Source organism: Nothoprocta perdicaria, unplaced genomic scaffold (assembly GCF_003342845.1).
Source record: "Nothoprocta perdicaria isolate Ctin4 unplaced genomic scaffold, notPer1 scaffold_95, whole genome shotgun sequence".
Taxonomy (NCBI): domain Eukaryota; kingdom Metazoa; phylum Chordata; class Aves; order Tinamiformes; family Tinamidae; genus Nothoprocta; species Nothoprocta perdicaria.
Genome location: NW_020456254.1, coordinates 2,096,129 through 2,111,467, shown reverse-complemented (window position 1 = coordinate 2,111,467; position 15,339 = coordinate 2,096,129). Strand labels below are relative to the sequence as shown.

At 37.1% G+C, this 15,339-nt stretch overlaps 1 long non-coding RNA gene across 1 annotated transcript in view; it reads left to right on the top strand.

Moving 5' to 3' along the window:
* Nucleotides 1-14,554: 14,554 nt before the first annotated feature.
* LOC112959054 overlaps nucleotides 14,555-15,339 on the top strand; it is a 150,008-nt gene continuing 149,223 nt past the window's right edge. The window contains exon 1 of the long non-coding RNA XR_003251563.1: nucleotides 14,555-14,606. This is a non-coding gene — a long non-coding RNA (uncharacterized LOC112959054). The remainder of the gene's footprint in view (nucleotides 14,607-15,339) is intronic.

The following is a 15,339-nucleotide window of genomic DNA, read 5'->3' as shown; positions in this document are numbered from 1 at the left end:
AGGAGAATATGCCAATCTTATCTGAATTGAAACAATTTCAATAATCTGCATATATTGCTAATAATCCAGTGCAGTTTACCTGGTATTCCGTTATGTATCATAGAGGGCTGAAATGTTGAGCGCTGTTGAGCTCTGGGCTCAGTCTGGGAGGAAGCACCATTTGGGGCTATTCCATCCTGTAATGTCATGAAGTGATGCCTCAATATATGAGGAGATTGAACTTCTCTGTACTGCATTTTACTTGTAAGTTGCATTAGATAAGGTCTTAGAGAAGAGGATGCTGTTGTAATACTGTGTCATGGCCCAGTTGGATTTAATAAGACTTTGGCAGCCGAATAGGTGACAGTTTTTCTTGTTAGTTGGCTTATAAGGTCTTTATGCTTGAACTAAATCATCTTTCCTGATGTCTAACGTGTGCAGAAGAAGAAAGGCAGAAGTTTCTTCCTCTGAAAGGTGGAGGATTAGGTAGTCTTTGTTTGCAAGGACCTCAGTCTTCAGTCTGCTGCTGTTGTATTGTCTAAGAAACATGAGTGCAGGAGTTGAAGGTAATTGCCTTGCCTAATGATGCCATAAGAGTTAAAGGGTTTGTTTTAATAAAATTTCTTCCTTAATCCATTCAAACTATCTATGTGTTCAGTCAACACCTACTCCATTTCCCTGGTGCTCTCCCTCCTTTTGGAGTTAGTCATCTTTGATAATTTAAATATTGCAAATATTTTCCACTCTAAGGTCAATAAAAGGAGAACAGGCAATCTATTTTGAGAGTAGAGCAGTCTAGGGTTCTGAAGGTCTCTCAAGCTGTAGAATGGCCTGTTACTTCTTCAGGCTGAGATCTTACCTCTCATCCTTAATGATAAAGACTGCTACAGTCAAATATAGATATTGGTGGAAAGCCCTGCTTGGGCTCATTTATCTGGGTTCCACACAACATGGAACCAAAGAAACCCTATAAATAATGTCTAGCATAATCAAATGGTGTTGTTAAATGGGCTTCAAACATCACTTTTCCTAGATGGGAGACAAAAGAAGCTTGCAGTCAGCTGTCTTGTCACTTCAGTGGTCACCACAGTAAGTTCTTATTTAGGGTGTAAATATTTTAAGTGGTCTTGGATTCATTAAGCATTTCTTACTTAAGTAGTTGCAGAGACCTTACCTCTTTATAAATTATTTTTTACTCCTGGCAAGGAAAAGTAATTGGATGTATTGGAGCTAATTTCTATCTTGCTGGAGAAAATATATGGATTAATTAATCTTTAATTGAATTTCTTTAATGCCAACACAGCTGGAAAATGTATAGTGCAAATTCACTTTAAACATACAAGCCTATGCTAGGAAATTTCTGGATTTATGCTTGATGTGTATGTGTATTATTTATCATCCTCTATGTTTTGTTTTATGCTATTTTTGGCATACAATTTTGTGTGCAGTAGTAAATTCTCTCAGGGGACAGTTTAGGAGCAAACCATACATGATAACAAATTTTTATCTTTTTTTTTAATATCAGCCTTTCCTTTCACTAGAGAAAAATTATAAAGGCCAAGGAACAACAAATGCTCACACTTTGGTGTTGTATCTTTGAGGTAAAGAATTCCAATTCAGGTTAAATTCTCCATTTTCCAATGTGTGTTTAGCTTTATTTGGATAGATGCTGCATGTCCTGAAAAGCAACCCATAAGCCAAGTTGGAGGTTGCAGGTAGTGTAGCTGTAGTATGGAGATGACACCTTCACAACAGGTTCTTAAATCATAATAAAGTTTTACCTTTTCTTTGTTCACCAAGAAGTAGAAACAGAATCCCTTTGTAAACATTTTTTCAACCATAGCCCTTGGGCTTTTTTATGTGCTGACAGTCTGATTCTTGGCTACAAAGTTTTGCAGCAGCAAACTGAGCAGCACTGTTTTGTTGGAGTACAAGTGGCACAATAGTGAGTATAAAAAGTTTCAATCCTTGCTGCCGTTTTTCATGTGCAGATATATTTCCAAAATTTTCATCTTCAGGACTGAATCTCTGCTGGGAAGTGCAAATTCTGAGACTTATGTGTCTGGGAAAACTGTGGCAAATCCTTCCACATGTTTTAATTAGATGTTTAAGTTTATGGATTTGCTTAGTGGAAAGAAAAAGTTAGTGAAAGTCTATAGTAACTCAAAGAGCAGTAAAACATTAATATATAAATTATAGGGCTTGTATTTTTCTTTGGATACAAATTACTGTTCAGATAAATAAAATTATTTTCTCTATATATTTTCTATATATATATGTATAACTAAAAATAAACTCAGTATCACTCATTACATAGAAGAAGAAAATTTCATTGGCATGAAAAATGATGTTAGCTGGATAAAACCTTTTCATATATGCATAAGTTTCCTGAAATAGCAAAGGAAAATACTCTACTTTAAATCTCCTTGACATTTAGATCCCAGAAGCATATCTCAGCCTTTATCTAAAATAAAGCTTACTGTTCAGAGGTAGAAAGGTAAAGTATATTGAAGCTTGATTTGCAGTCTAGCCTTTAGGTACTGAGCATGTAAACCTTGTATACCTTGGAACTTTTTATGAACAAAGAATAGGAAAATAATATTATCTTCACTTTACCGGTGGATTTGGACTGAAATGAAGATGGCAAAGCATTATGGCCTGTAAAGTAGTCTGCCTTCTGATGTGTTGTGCTATTCTTTTGCTTTTCTTCTTTCTTTTTTTTTTTTTTTTTTAAGCATTCTTGTTTAAATATTATATGTGGGGAAGATAATGTGTTGAGGATGAGAAAAATACTAGGGAAGCCTTTTGGTCTAAGTATGTTGTTGGTATTCAGATAGGAAGCAGAAGGTCTAATTAAAGGCAGAAGGCATTAAACCAGAAGAAGCTGTGTGTCAAGCTAGAAACTTTTTCTGTTCTACTGGAATATTTTATACCATCTGTCTAGACTGTCTACATCCTTAATGCCAAAGACACACAAGTGGCATTGAGAGCATTGCTAGGACTATGAATTGTTTACATTTCACAACAGCTGGCACACATTATTTTGGAACATTTTTCTTTTCTCCCTTCTTGCCAGTTGACTATAGATAATATTTATTCACCTGCCTGTCAGAGGATCTTTGAAGAGTGTTTGGAAGTCAAAAGAATGTATCAGACTGGAGAGAGCTCTGGCTGAGCCAAATGGCCTATCCTTATGTCCTTAAAATGTATACTGTGGTGGAAACCATGGTATTTCCCATAGATGATTAGTGTGTGATCACTACTAGCTCTGAAGACCAAATGACAACTGTCATAAAAGAGGAATGAAATTATTCCAACTTCTCTTTTATTTATGTTACCTCCTTCTGATTGAGGGGATATAAAAGAATCCTTTACAGTACAGAAATAGAAAAGTTCTCTGTTGGAAGCAATTAACAGCACGGCCTTCCATAGAGTAAAAGAGGCAATAGGATGGGGCTAGAAGTTCCCTTTGAGAAGTTCCCTTTGAGTAGAGTTAGCTAGAACTAGGTCACCGAACAGCAACTTCTTATTCTTTTTTTCATCCATGTTATGTATCTTGGCTTTGGATCAGTTCCATTAAAAATGGAACCTCTTAATTTAGTCATCACAAGTTAGTCATCAACCAGTGTTTGAGGTACTGGCCTCATATGAACTACTGCAGTACAGTAAGATATAATTCAGACCCTGTGTAGCCTTTCTTTGTGATGCAAGCAAATGAGCGTGGATGTGAGCTCTGCTGCTTTGTGATTAGATTCCAGCTGCTGTAACTAATTATGGAGCACTTGGAGAGCTGCCTTCTATAAGGACTTGTACATAACTGTGGAAAACAACCTGCTGACACTGTTCCGTACATCTCGATCCTATATAGTCATATTTATCCCCGTGTAATTCTTTCAAGTCATCCCACAGTATTATAGCATATGTTGAAAAATGAAATATATTCATACTCCTACAGTGCTGGAAATAGCCTTATGTTTTTGTACTCTTTTTTTCTGTAGAGATCATTTGGGGATTCAGATGCAGTTGGGTACAGAAATAAAGAATGAACCTCTTACATGTCAACAAAATACTGATCTTCTGAGCTAAGAGTTTGGGAAGAACTAGAAGCTCTGTTTATGCCTACTTTTGTGTTAAATGTTATTGGAGCAATGAGAGTTTGCCATTAATTTCAAGGTAATGAAGTTTCACTGTGTATGTATAATTAAAACAACTTTAGAGATGGGTAAAATGCTGAATATCTGTGCCTTATCATAAACAACTGTGATGCCATCTGTCCTAGTTTGAGGATGTTGGGTGCTGTCCTTCCTGAATTTTATAGTTTATTTTTTTTATCTTGATTTCTTCACATGCACAAATATGTATGTATGATAAGGCTTCTCTGCATACCAATTTATATAATTCCATTATTTTACACCAATAAAATGCATGGAAGATGAAAGTATTTGTTTGCTTTATCCCATTGTTCTTTAGGTAGCCAGCGTAAGATAGAGCTGAATCCAGTGAAACAATTTCAACTTCAATATTGACTGCAGCAGTGCAGCATGGAAATCTACTTTCTCATTCAGTTGAAAGGAGAAAAAGCCAAGCTGATGTCTCTGAAGCAGTGCCTTAGTTCTAAGCTCTGCAGATGAACATGGGCTGCAGCTGTCTTACTAAATATTCATGGTGAAATTCTTGTCTTTAAAAATAAACACATTAGATTTGTTTTGATCACACAAATCTGTCTTTCACTATGCGCCAGTGATCTGGCATGATGTCTGCAGCTGCTAGCCTAAGGTCTCTGCAGAGAATATTCATGTTTTGGACTTATTTTTGTAAGAATTCAACAATACTTTAGATAATTTCATATGTTGTTAGTGACATATCCTAAAAATATGATGCAGAATAACTTGGCTGTTTTTTTTTCCCTTCTTTCTTAAAAGCCAAGTGGACCAGCTTCCTCTGCAAGGTCTTGTTTCTTACCATAACACTGCCTAGCAAAAATTGAGTGCTCTTCAGGGTGGATTTATTTCTGGTTCATAAAACTCATAAATAGCAGGAGATATTTTGGGGGGCTAAATCAGAATATAGGGATGGGAAAGCAAATTTTCCTCTTATAGCAGAAAGAAGGGTTAATTTACCCTCCTATTCCCTGTGCAGCTTGCAAGTGCATGTACCAGGAAAGAGATTTTCCCCTGTGTGAATGTGGCATCTTGTGCTGCAGGAGCACAGCCCATCTGCAACATAGGAAAATGAGGCACTCGTGACCAGGGAAACCCAAGGTTACTCTGCCAGCTGAGCTTGTCTCAAGTAGAGATGCTTGACAAACCTTGTAACCTCATCAAGACTTAATACCATGCACAGTTCATCCTTTCTTGTTCTTCCTTTTGCAAGTGCCTGTATCCTCTTAATCTGTGTCTTTTGGAGGTATTCAAATGATCAATCCTCAATGAAAACAGCGGTTCTGAAGAACCAGAAGTTTTTGTCTTCTCAAAGCAGCAAAGAACAAAGTCTTTTATAGAGACTTATAAAGATTATGGTTTAGTGTTTTGGCTGAAGTTCAAATCCTGAGGGGAAAAAGAATGAATAATACTGGTTCATTATAATAATTTAAGAATTCTTTAAGAAAGTGCACATACGAGGTGCCAGACTGACTCTAAACCCTAATGAATATCATGTCCCTGTATCATGTATAACTATGCAAATACCAGTTAAGTCACAGTCAACTATAGACCTAGGACTTACGACTAGAACTTCATGAAATATAATCACTGAGTATTTTGAGAAAAAAAAAAAAATCTAGTCTTGAATTGATGAAACTTTGGAATAGGCCTGTGAACTATCAATGGAGTTATTTTAGAATAACTTCAGAGAATTCCTACCAGAAATGAAAGAGCCTCTTTTTTTTCTAAACAGTACACTTTGAAATCTGAAGGCAGCACTACTGCAAGGTCAGTGTAACATGGTCTCAGGAAAGCTTAGGTTAGTTCTTATCTCTGTCACTGGGTAATCGCTGTACTTTGGACTTTTAATCATGCAACTCGTTATTATGCAATGCAAACACTTCTGTGAAGCCTTTCTCAAATTGTCAAACTGTCTATTTTCCCCATGTTTCCTTTTTTTTTTTTTTTTTTTTTTTTTTTCTTTTTCTTTCTTAGTTTTGCAGGGATGTATTTACCATTTCTTCTGTCAACCCGTGATCTCTCCAAGGTTTCTACCTCTTCCTGCTTTCAGGTTTCCACATCTCCTCACCCATGTTCATTCTCTGCTTCCAGAAAGAGCCTCTGAAACATTTTCGTAATCCATCTGCCCCAGAAAAGACTGATCTCCCCCAGTCTTTTCTTCAGACTAGCTGAGGTTGTCAGTGAGTGGCTGGATTCAGTGGGCACAAACAGCTCAGGAACTGAGAGCAATGGAGAAGCTGAGTGGTTTGCTGTTAGTGAAAGCTGATGAAATTCAATTCTCCGTCTCCTTTTTCCCTTTTTCCTTTCCCACCATGTGCCTCCTATGCAGGAACTCTCAGGTGCTGGGGAGAGGGAAGGGCACATCCATGGTGGATTAGGAATGGGCACAGCAGGGGCAGTAATGATGGGTAGTGATAATCACTGCTGCACAAACGCAGGAAGCAAAAGGTATTTCTTTTTTACAATGCACACTGTTATGAAGATATGTCATTCAGTGAAATACCTGCTTATTTTGATAGGATGTGCAGCTTTCCATGTGGATATTTTTACCTGGCAAACTCCAGAGATTTTGTGTGAAGGTGAAGAAATGTCCTTCAGCTTAGGTGGGACTATGAAATATGTTCAACACCAGCATTGACTTGTTCTTGGAAGTGAATTGTCATCTTCAAATGAATCATGACACTGTCAAACTCCAGTGTGCTATACATAGCTTGTATAGCGCTATAGCACAAGATATATAAATTGTTATTGCACTGCAATCATGCTGACTGCAGTTCCTGCTCATCCAGAAGGAATAGAATAAAAGATGGACACAGAATTCAAGCTTCCTTCCTTTCATTATGAATTTCTTGTTTTGCCTTCCATTCAAATCAAGCTTTTAGATGAGTCAAATTTACTCAGGCACAATCTAAGGCACAATCTAAACTGAGACTAGAGGAAAAATCTATCACTTCAATAGAAGTATCTATTTAACACATCCAAGAATGATAGCAAATGCTCCTAAAGCTATACAAAAATGTGTACACCTTGTCACCTAGACAAGGAGACCTTCAGGCCTTATCTGTTACTCAACCTTCTCAGGATACTAATTGGAGTTCTTGCCCCAGAGATATTTTTCCTTCCTCTACCTGCATTGCTTCTTATGGAATAAATTTCTAAAGTTCATATGCTGTGGCCAGGAAGGAGGCTTTTCACATTTTCTGTTGAAATCTCTGCACTTCATTAGACAAGGTAGAAGGCATTGACTTAAATCACCGTTTAAAATAAAATCAAATGAAAAGCTCCGTTTCAGAAAACCGGATGCCTTTACAAAAATTCTTCCTTTTCTCTGAAGTTCGTAAGATTTCAGTGAGTTGTAGAAAGTTAAAAAAAAAAAAAGTGTATATGGAATTTACAGAGGTTATTTGGGTTATTTGTATTATAGCGATCATCAGCATCCCAATTTTGTCCATCAGCTTATAAACACATGGTAGCAATCATAAATTTCATCACTTAAATAAAGCTGATAAAAAGAGAGGTAGTGAATTGATTTGCCCAAGTTGGCAGCAAAGATCGGGTTCAGGACTAGAAGTGCACTCTGCTAGGCCTGAGTCTGGTCTGCAGGACCTGGAATTTATGTAGAATCTGGTATCTCCTCTTTACAATATTCACATTAGGGTGTATAACATGAACTCTTTGCTATTGTTTTTTTTTCATGGCCGCTTTATAAAAGCTCTGAAATTCTTCTTCCTCCTGCACAAGTTTCATGCTTATAGACAGCTTTGGAGGTTGTTTATAGAGGAAAAATACCAAAGCTAATAAATATGTCAACTAAGAAAATAGGCATTTGGACCTTGGCACACAAAGGTGTTTAGGCACTTGAATTCTGTCAAAATCAATAAGACTTAGATGCTAGGTTAAGGAGAATTGGACAGGATATGCCTGTAATATAATAATGACTTTTAGTTGTTCTGAATGGCAAAAGGTACAGATTCTTAAATTCTTAGAGCCACCCAAATTTCAATGAGGTGTATGTTCCCCGCAGCTCTTCAACTCAGTTTTCTCAAGGACAGTTTTTCCTGGGATGTTTAAAAGAGTTTAAGAATTAGGTGAACATTTGACCGTATCAGGTTCATGCTTTTTATGGGTTTTTTTTGTTTGTTTGTTTTGTTTTTATTTTTTTAGAGCAATAAAAAATATGTTTTGTGTGCATTTGAGGAAGGAACTAGAATGTGAATTGTAGCACCACTCAGCATATATCAGATTTTTTTTTTTTGCTTTCAGAATTACCTCTAATTTTTCTGACTTCCTCCCCAAATTGCTTTAATCATTAGTCTTTCGTAACTACTTCTGATATGTGTCATTATGGTGCCTGCCTCTCCACAACTAGGAGGGGAAACATCCTGCTGGAGTCACAGGGAAGGCAGATTTACTTTCTAGACACACAGGCGTTGTTCTGCAAGGCAGCTGGGTTCCAGTGCTGGCCTTGGATACATCAGGGTGATTCAGGAATAATTGGAGCACAATTATTGGTCAAAATCAGATGCATTCACTCTCAGGGCCAGATTTCCTTTGAAATGGGTGTAATTTCACCAAAGCAAGTAGAAGAGGATCATTTTAACCCCAAATGAATTTAAACTATTATATGAAATGAATTCTGAACCAATACGAGATAATTTAATTCTTTATCAGCATAACAAAGTATTGTCCAAAGTTTCTCCTTCAGTGTGAGTCACAAGGCAAGAATGCAGCACAAGGCTGTACGTGCAGTTGTGTGCACTTTTAAACAAGCCACATGATGCTGCACATTGATTAGATGCCAAGAGATAATTTATATTGTTTGGAACAGCTGAGTTCTTGGTAGTTTTTAAAAAAACACTTTATCATACAAACTTTTGAGATTCATTTATTTATCCTATGGTAGCAGAAGAGTTGTAGGCATCTTCACTGTTAACTTTGGTGTGCTACCAGTGCTCCTGGATGACCTATTTCTCATAATTCACTCCTGTGTTATACAATGCTGCAGTTTTATTTGCAATTCAAATTTCCAGAGTAAATTAAATAGATAAATTTTGGTGCCACAGCACACCGGATTTTACCTAAGATTATTTTCTCTCCCTCAAGAATTTTAAGAGACTATGAATTTCTGTACTGACTTTCATTATTCTTCAGCACATGAATATTTGATATGTGTTACTCTGGATTCTTCAGACTTGTTCTCAATATCCTGCAGTCTTCACTATGGATATTCAGAAAAAAGCGTGGAGGTCCTTGTGTTCCTATGGGAAGCTCATGTTAAATTCCAGTCTAGTTCTAGGCAAGACTAAAATTTAGAACTCCTTCCACTCTGCAGTTTTGAAAAACAAAATGTATAGGAATACTCTGAAACTCATTGATGGATAAAACTAGGCTGACATATATAATGTCCTGTAGTAGATAAATGACGGATGATCTGCAATGTTTGCTGGTTTATTGCAAGCATTTACCAAGCAAAGCTTTGCTGGTAACATCATAGCCTCCTGTTGGAAAGCCCTGGTTTTCACTTTTTAAAATATGGTGGCTGTGCTGAATAACAGATTGCTGCCCGTAGGGGAGGGAGCCCTTGGTGAGAGGTCGCACAACAGTGGGTAAAACTTCTCAGGCTGCTGTTAGAATTATTAAGCAGTGATGTGGAATCGCACCCTTTGACAGGGGTGCTTAGCCCTTGTCCTCTCTGCTGAGTGCTACAGAGTTTGACTCTGTGACTTCAGCAGGTGTTGGGTGAGTTCAGTTCACCTTCCAGGAAGGAAATTCATTTTGTGGTTATCAATAGGTGATGAGTAGCATGTACTGAATTAAATATGGGTCTGATCTAGATTTTTGTTATGTATTACGTATAACTTTGTGAACAGTTCACTTAACATTCCCTAATTCTGCAAGACCAGATCATAGACTTCATATTTTGGTGCTATTGAATTCGTCCCAAAATGGATTATGTGAGAAAGATTTTTTCTTTTGAGGGTTGGTTGAGTTACTTGAGCAAAGCAAAATTGAATTTAACTACTCTTGCCACATTTAATAGATATTGGTGAAATATTTTGGTCTTTATCCTAAATTGTTGCTTTAAAATTTTCTTCTATTTTTCTCCCATAATACGTTTATTGGTAATTTTTATGCAGTGAGTGTTAGTGTTCAATATATCTAAAATGCTGCTGGATCTACTTATTTGACAATAGTATTCTATCTATGCTCCCCATTTGCTGAAGGTACATCTCCACTGTAGAAATAAAACCGGGCAATGTAGCACTGAGAGGACTTGTCAGAATAGAGATAATTTAAGTTCTTTTAATAATTACTGTGGGGGGAAAAATGACCAAAAGACACGCCAGAGCATATATTAGCTATATCAGCTTGTGAAATGCCACTTTCTTTCTGGGCTCTGTGCAAATGCACATGGTAATCTGGAGCTTTTCTGGTGGCCTTTCCCCATCTCCTTGCCTACCTCTTATTACTGCTCACATCCTCAATTATTTTTACCAGTGACCTTTCCCCAGCAGGCTCCAGTCGAAAAGCCTGGCATCATTGCAATCATAGCATTAGTAATTGCATAACTTAATAGTATTTCCACCAAAGCAGTTCCTTTTTCTAGTGTTGGATGGGCTGAGGCTGAATTGCATGCAAGGAATAAGACATAATCTTCCCTCTTACCACCACCTCCACTCTTGAGTATAGAAAGAACCCACTAGCCCCCTTATATAAGTGGTCTCATATGTCCCAGCATACAGGTCTGCATCATTTTTGCACTAATTAGGGATAGCTATTATTGCTTCTTTATTGTTATTCATTAATACATGTTGAAAGGAGACTGATATGTACAAGGAGGTAACTAAAACTTCAAGGGCAAATCTTGGCTATAAACTCTTAAACTTTTGTACTTGCATTTTTCTTTTTTTAAAATAAAGTCCTTATATTTCATGGTGAATTATTCTGGATCATATTTCAACCTACAGAATTTGTGTGTATGAAAAATTAATTTTAAAAAATGCAGTAATTCAAAGATAAAGTGTTAAGAGCATATGTTAACACATATAGGATATCTTTCCTTACTTTGGAAACTTTTCAGGTAAGAGATTGCATAGTCTTCCATTTACCCATTCCAGAGGTTTCTTGTCATCTCTATGACTGCTAAATAAGGCCTAGATTCCTCCCCAGGGATCAGTGCATCACTGTTTCAGGCACTGTACGCACAAATAATTTAAAGAAAAAGAAAATCTCTGTTCTCCAGAGCTACATGAAAGGTGGGATAAGGGAAAAAAGGTCAAAGCTCAGTACTTACTCTTTTAAAATATATTTTTATCACTTTCTTACCTCAGAGAAAGAGCTCCTTCAGTATCACATGCTCCTTTATCTTTACTTTTCACTAGAACAACTTACTTTTGTTTTATAATTAAACTAATATTTTAAGCAGCTGTTGAAAAACCACCACAGACTCTGATATCTGATGAAATCACTTTCTCCTCTGAGAATATTTTGGATACCCAAGGAATTCCAGAAGAAAGGAAAGAAAATGTGTTAAACCTCAAGAAAAGTGCAGAAGCTTTGGAGCAGAGGGGAGACAAATTCTACCTCTCTCCTTCTATGTCTTCATGTCAGGGTGTCCACCAGAAGGGAGGTAGATCGAGTTTAAGGGTGTCAGAAGGAAGGATGAAGGATGTTGTGGGCACCTATTGAAACGTCTGTGAATGGAGAACCAGAAATTCCCAGCAATTCAAATGATGAAGTGTCGATACAGAGATTTCTTTTTAAGGGCTGTATGGAGAACATAGACCATGAAGCCTCTTCTTCCTCTCCTATTTTTGTTTTCCACTGGGTTTGGGGGGATTACATTAACTGTTTATGAATTTGGAATATAACTGGTAGAGAGACTGTTTGCTAGAAAAATAAATGTAATTTTGATCCTCTAAGGCATGAACCGAATTAAGTGCCTGTTGGAGACAATGCCTCTTCATTCTTCAGTGGTGACTTATTGCTGTCATTAGTGTTAGTAGGTAGATGATATTTAAAATGAAATATGATGCTTCTGAATGTCACAGCAAATAACAATAAAAGATAAATTAGCAGTTAAATTAGCATATTGACTAGTGGATGAAGCATGCATAACAGTCAACTCTGGGAATAAACTGCTTGAAATAAAATATTTTTCAAAGAGCTTTTGATGTTTCTGTAACGTATTTTTAGAGCAATCATAGATGAGTATAGTTTGCCATGCACCAGCTTTATTAACTTGCTCTCTAAGACATAAGCTTGCAGGGCTAATTACATTAGATGCCTTGTAATCAGCATTTAATAGTCAAATATGATTAAAAGAGGAAACTAAAGCATGATAAAATCAGTTTGCTTTGTGCTTTTCATGGAAAATATGATAGGTGTTAATGCAAAATAGATCAGTCAAAAATGGAGTGCATTTGAGTTCATCTCAAATCTGCATCTTCATACACTTGAGCATATAAGTATATTATAAGAAGGTCTTTCTCCTGGTTGCATGGTCCTCAGATGCCTGCCGCCTTCATTAGAGGCTCTCAGGAGTTTTAATATCATTTGAGTCTGGGTGAACTGGTTACTGTTTTCTTCTGTGAGTCCCCTGGAAAAATTGCTGGTTGCAGCCTCTTGTCTGATGCAGCAGGTTTTGTAGAACCAGCAGTGCTGCTGCCACAGACTGGGAACTCGGTTGCAAATCTCCATCTTCTCTTTGGGTTCACCTTTGGGAGTCCTGCAAATGATTTCACCATTTCAGGCTTCCTGTTCAACCACAGTGATCTCACAAAAACAAGGCAGACAGATTTAACCAGGGATTTTTCTAACTGTAAAAACATTCCTTTTAGAATGGAGGGCAATTTCAAGTCTTTGAAAACAGAAATACTGAAGCATACCTTTCATTTTCCTGAATTACATTAGCATTTGAAGTCTTTTACATTCCTTTTTCTGGGTATGTCTAATGGTGTGTGTTTTACTTGTTTATTTTTTATAAAAGCTGCTCTTGTGCAGAGTACATAACCTGGTGAGTTTCCACCACTGCCCGCATCCCTCCTGCTTTACCTTCTTTATCAGTCCATATAGCGTAAAGGCATCTTTGTGTTTTGCTGGGCTGGCCCCACGGCTGCAATCAGAGCTCTTCAGCGAGCTTTTGGATGCGTTTTCAGGTCAAGCAACTGTTACGGTAGACTTGTCTGGAACAAAATTTTCCACATCTCAAATATGTTATACAGCAGAGTTTGTGTTTTATTATAGATGCTCTGCTTGCAGAAGCCATTCCAGTTTTGAAATTTGAAACCTTTTCTGCCTTTCAGAGGCTACCAAACTCCATCCACTACTTACTGATCCATGAGTGAGAGAACATGGATTCAAGCATTCTCTTATGTGCTTAGTTCAGACCTAACGCTGTGCTAATAAATCCTGCTGAAAGACACAGTCTATTAGCTCAGGCTGAATGATGTGCTGATGTGGTTGCCTGCTGCAAGGCTAGGCAAGCACATGTAAGTCGTTCCGTACGGCTGGACTTATCTTTAGGCAGGGTGAGGACTCAGGAAATTCATAGACACAGAATCTTAAGGCTTTCAGGTTTTTGATAAGACTGCTTAATTCATTTGTCGCTCTTTGATGAGTTGAGATACTTGTACTCTCCACTTCAGTGGAGATAAGCACAGCTGGGGAGAGGCAATTGACTTCTGGGTTTAGATGTCGTGAAGCTCCTGGCTACTATTGATACAGGGCATGAAGCTGCTCAAGTCCACTTAATTTCTTTAATTCCCTTTGCCCATGTACAGATTTACCTGAGAATTGCCATTCTCAGAGAAATATTAGAGAAATATTCACTGTTTGTAAAATTGTGTTTCCTATGTGAGTCTCTATTTTAAAAATACTTCCTTATTGCTTGGAATCATACAGTCCTAGTTCTTTATCTGTCCAAAAATGAAATAAAGATATTACTGGTTGGAATAGCACAGTATATATCCCCGAATATAGCATGAGGCTCCCATGCTGTTTCTGTACTTGGTCTCTTCTCAGCAGAAGTGGCTTGAAGAAATTCCTAGCTTCTTGGTATTTATTTTTGTAGTGCTTTGCAGCATTATTGTGCTGCTGCACAACAGTGCATTCTAAAAGAACATAAAGTTCCTCAAATTACCAATGGAGGGAGAAGCACTGAGAAAAGAGATCGATCCCCCAAGGCAGGAAAATAGTGGGGGGAAAAAAGTGTCAGGGGTTATTCTGGACACAAGTGGTGCTTATTGGAGTGTTTCCATGATCTTGACTTTCTGTACTGTTCATTTAAAAGCCTAAGGTCAACCAAATGTCTGGCTCTTGCTGAGGATTTAATAGCCCCAGAGGTCTTCAGGCTGTACCAATTATCCACAGTTTGAAACCTGTCTTAATTTTATCTTTCTGTTGTATTTTTAGGCTGCCTGTTTGAAGATGACCTTTGCAAATCTTTTGAAGTTTGTGTAAATGGTAAGTCTTGCATGTTTTGCTTGCTGGCTGCTCAGTACTCTGCTGTGTAATTGCTATGTAATCCGTTTAATGTGGTAAATCTGTATGTGAGTTTTTGGTTTTTTTTTTAAGGTAGGAATGTCTTTTGATTAGCAATTAGGAAATTAACTTTTGATTTTGCTCAATCTCAAAGAGTGTCTTCTCTTCTAAAAAATAAACTGAAATAAAATTAAACACAATGAAATATGTTAACATTACGGGGTTAAATAGTACAGGATGAAAATAACTGTTATATTCAGGTTTTTCACCCTTTAGAGGATGATATAGAGTAATTTCTAGTCACTTTTTCTATAGATGATACTTTATTTATTATAATAGTAAAGAGTATGATTGTTCTTGATTTTTTGCTGCTTTTTTTTTTTTTGTCCTGTATCCACCAACTTCAACTCTACAGATGCAGCTTTCTTCTGCATTGTGCTCTCCATCACAATTTCCTTTCAGCAGGTCAAAAAACCCAACACAAATGTATGAGTTTGTCCAATGGGACAGGAGGCTTTTCTGGTGATATTCTAAGATTCTTATCAACCTAGGTAAAATCATTTTAACCCTGATGAAGGATCGTGTTATAGAGAGACCTTAAGCACTTACTGTAGCAAAATATAATCAAAACTTTGGGCTTTTTTTTTCTAAGTAAGAGAGTTTAATAAGACATTTATATTTGAATTTCTGGAATAAAGAAGCTTTTTCATCATAG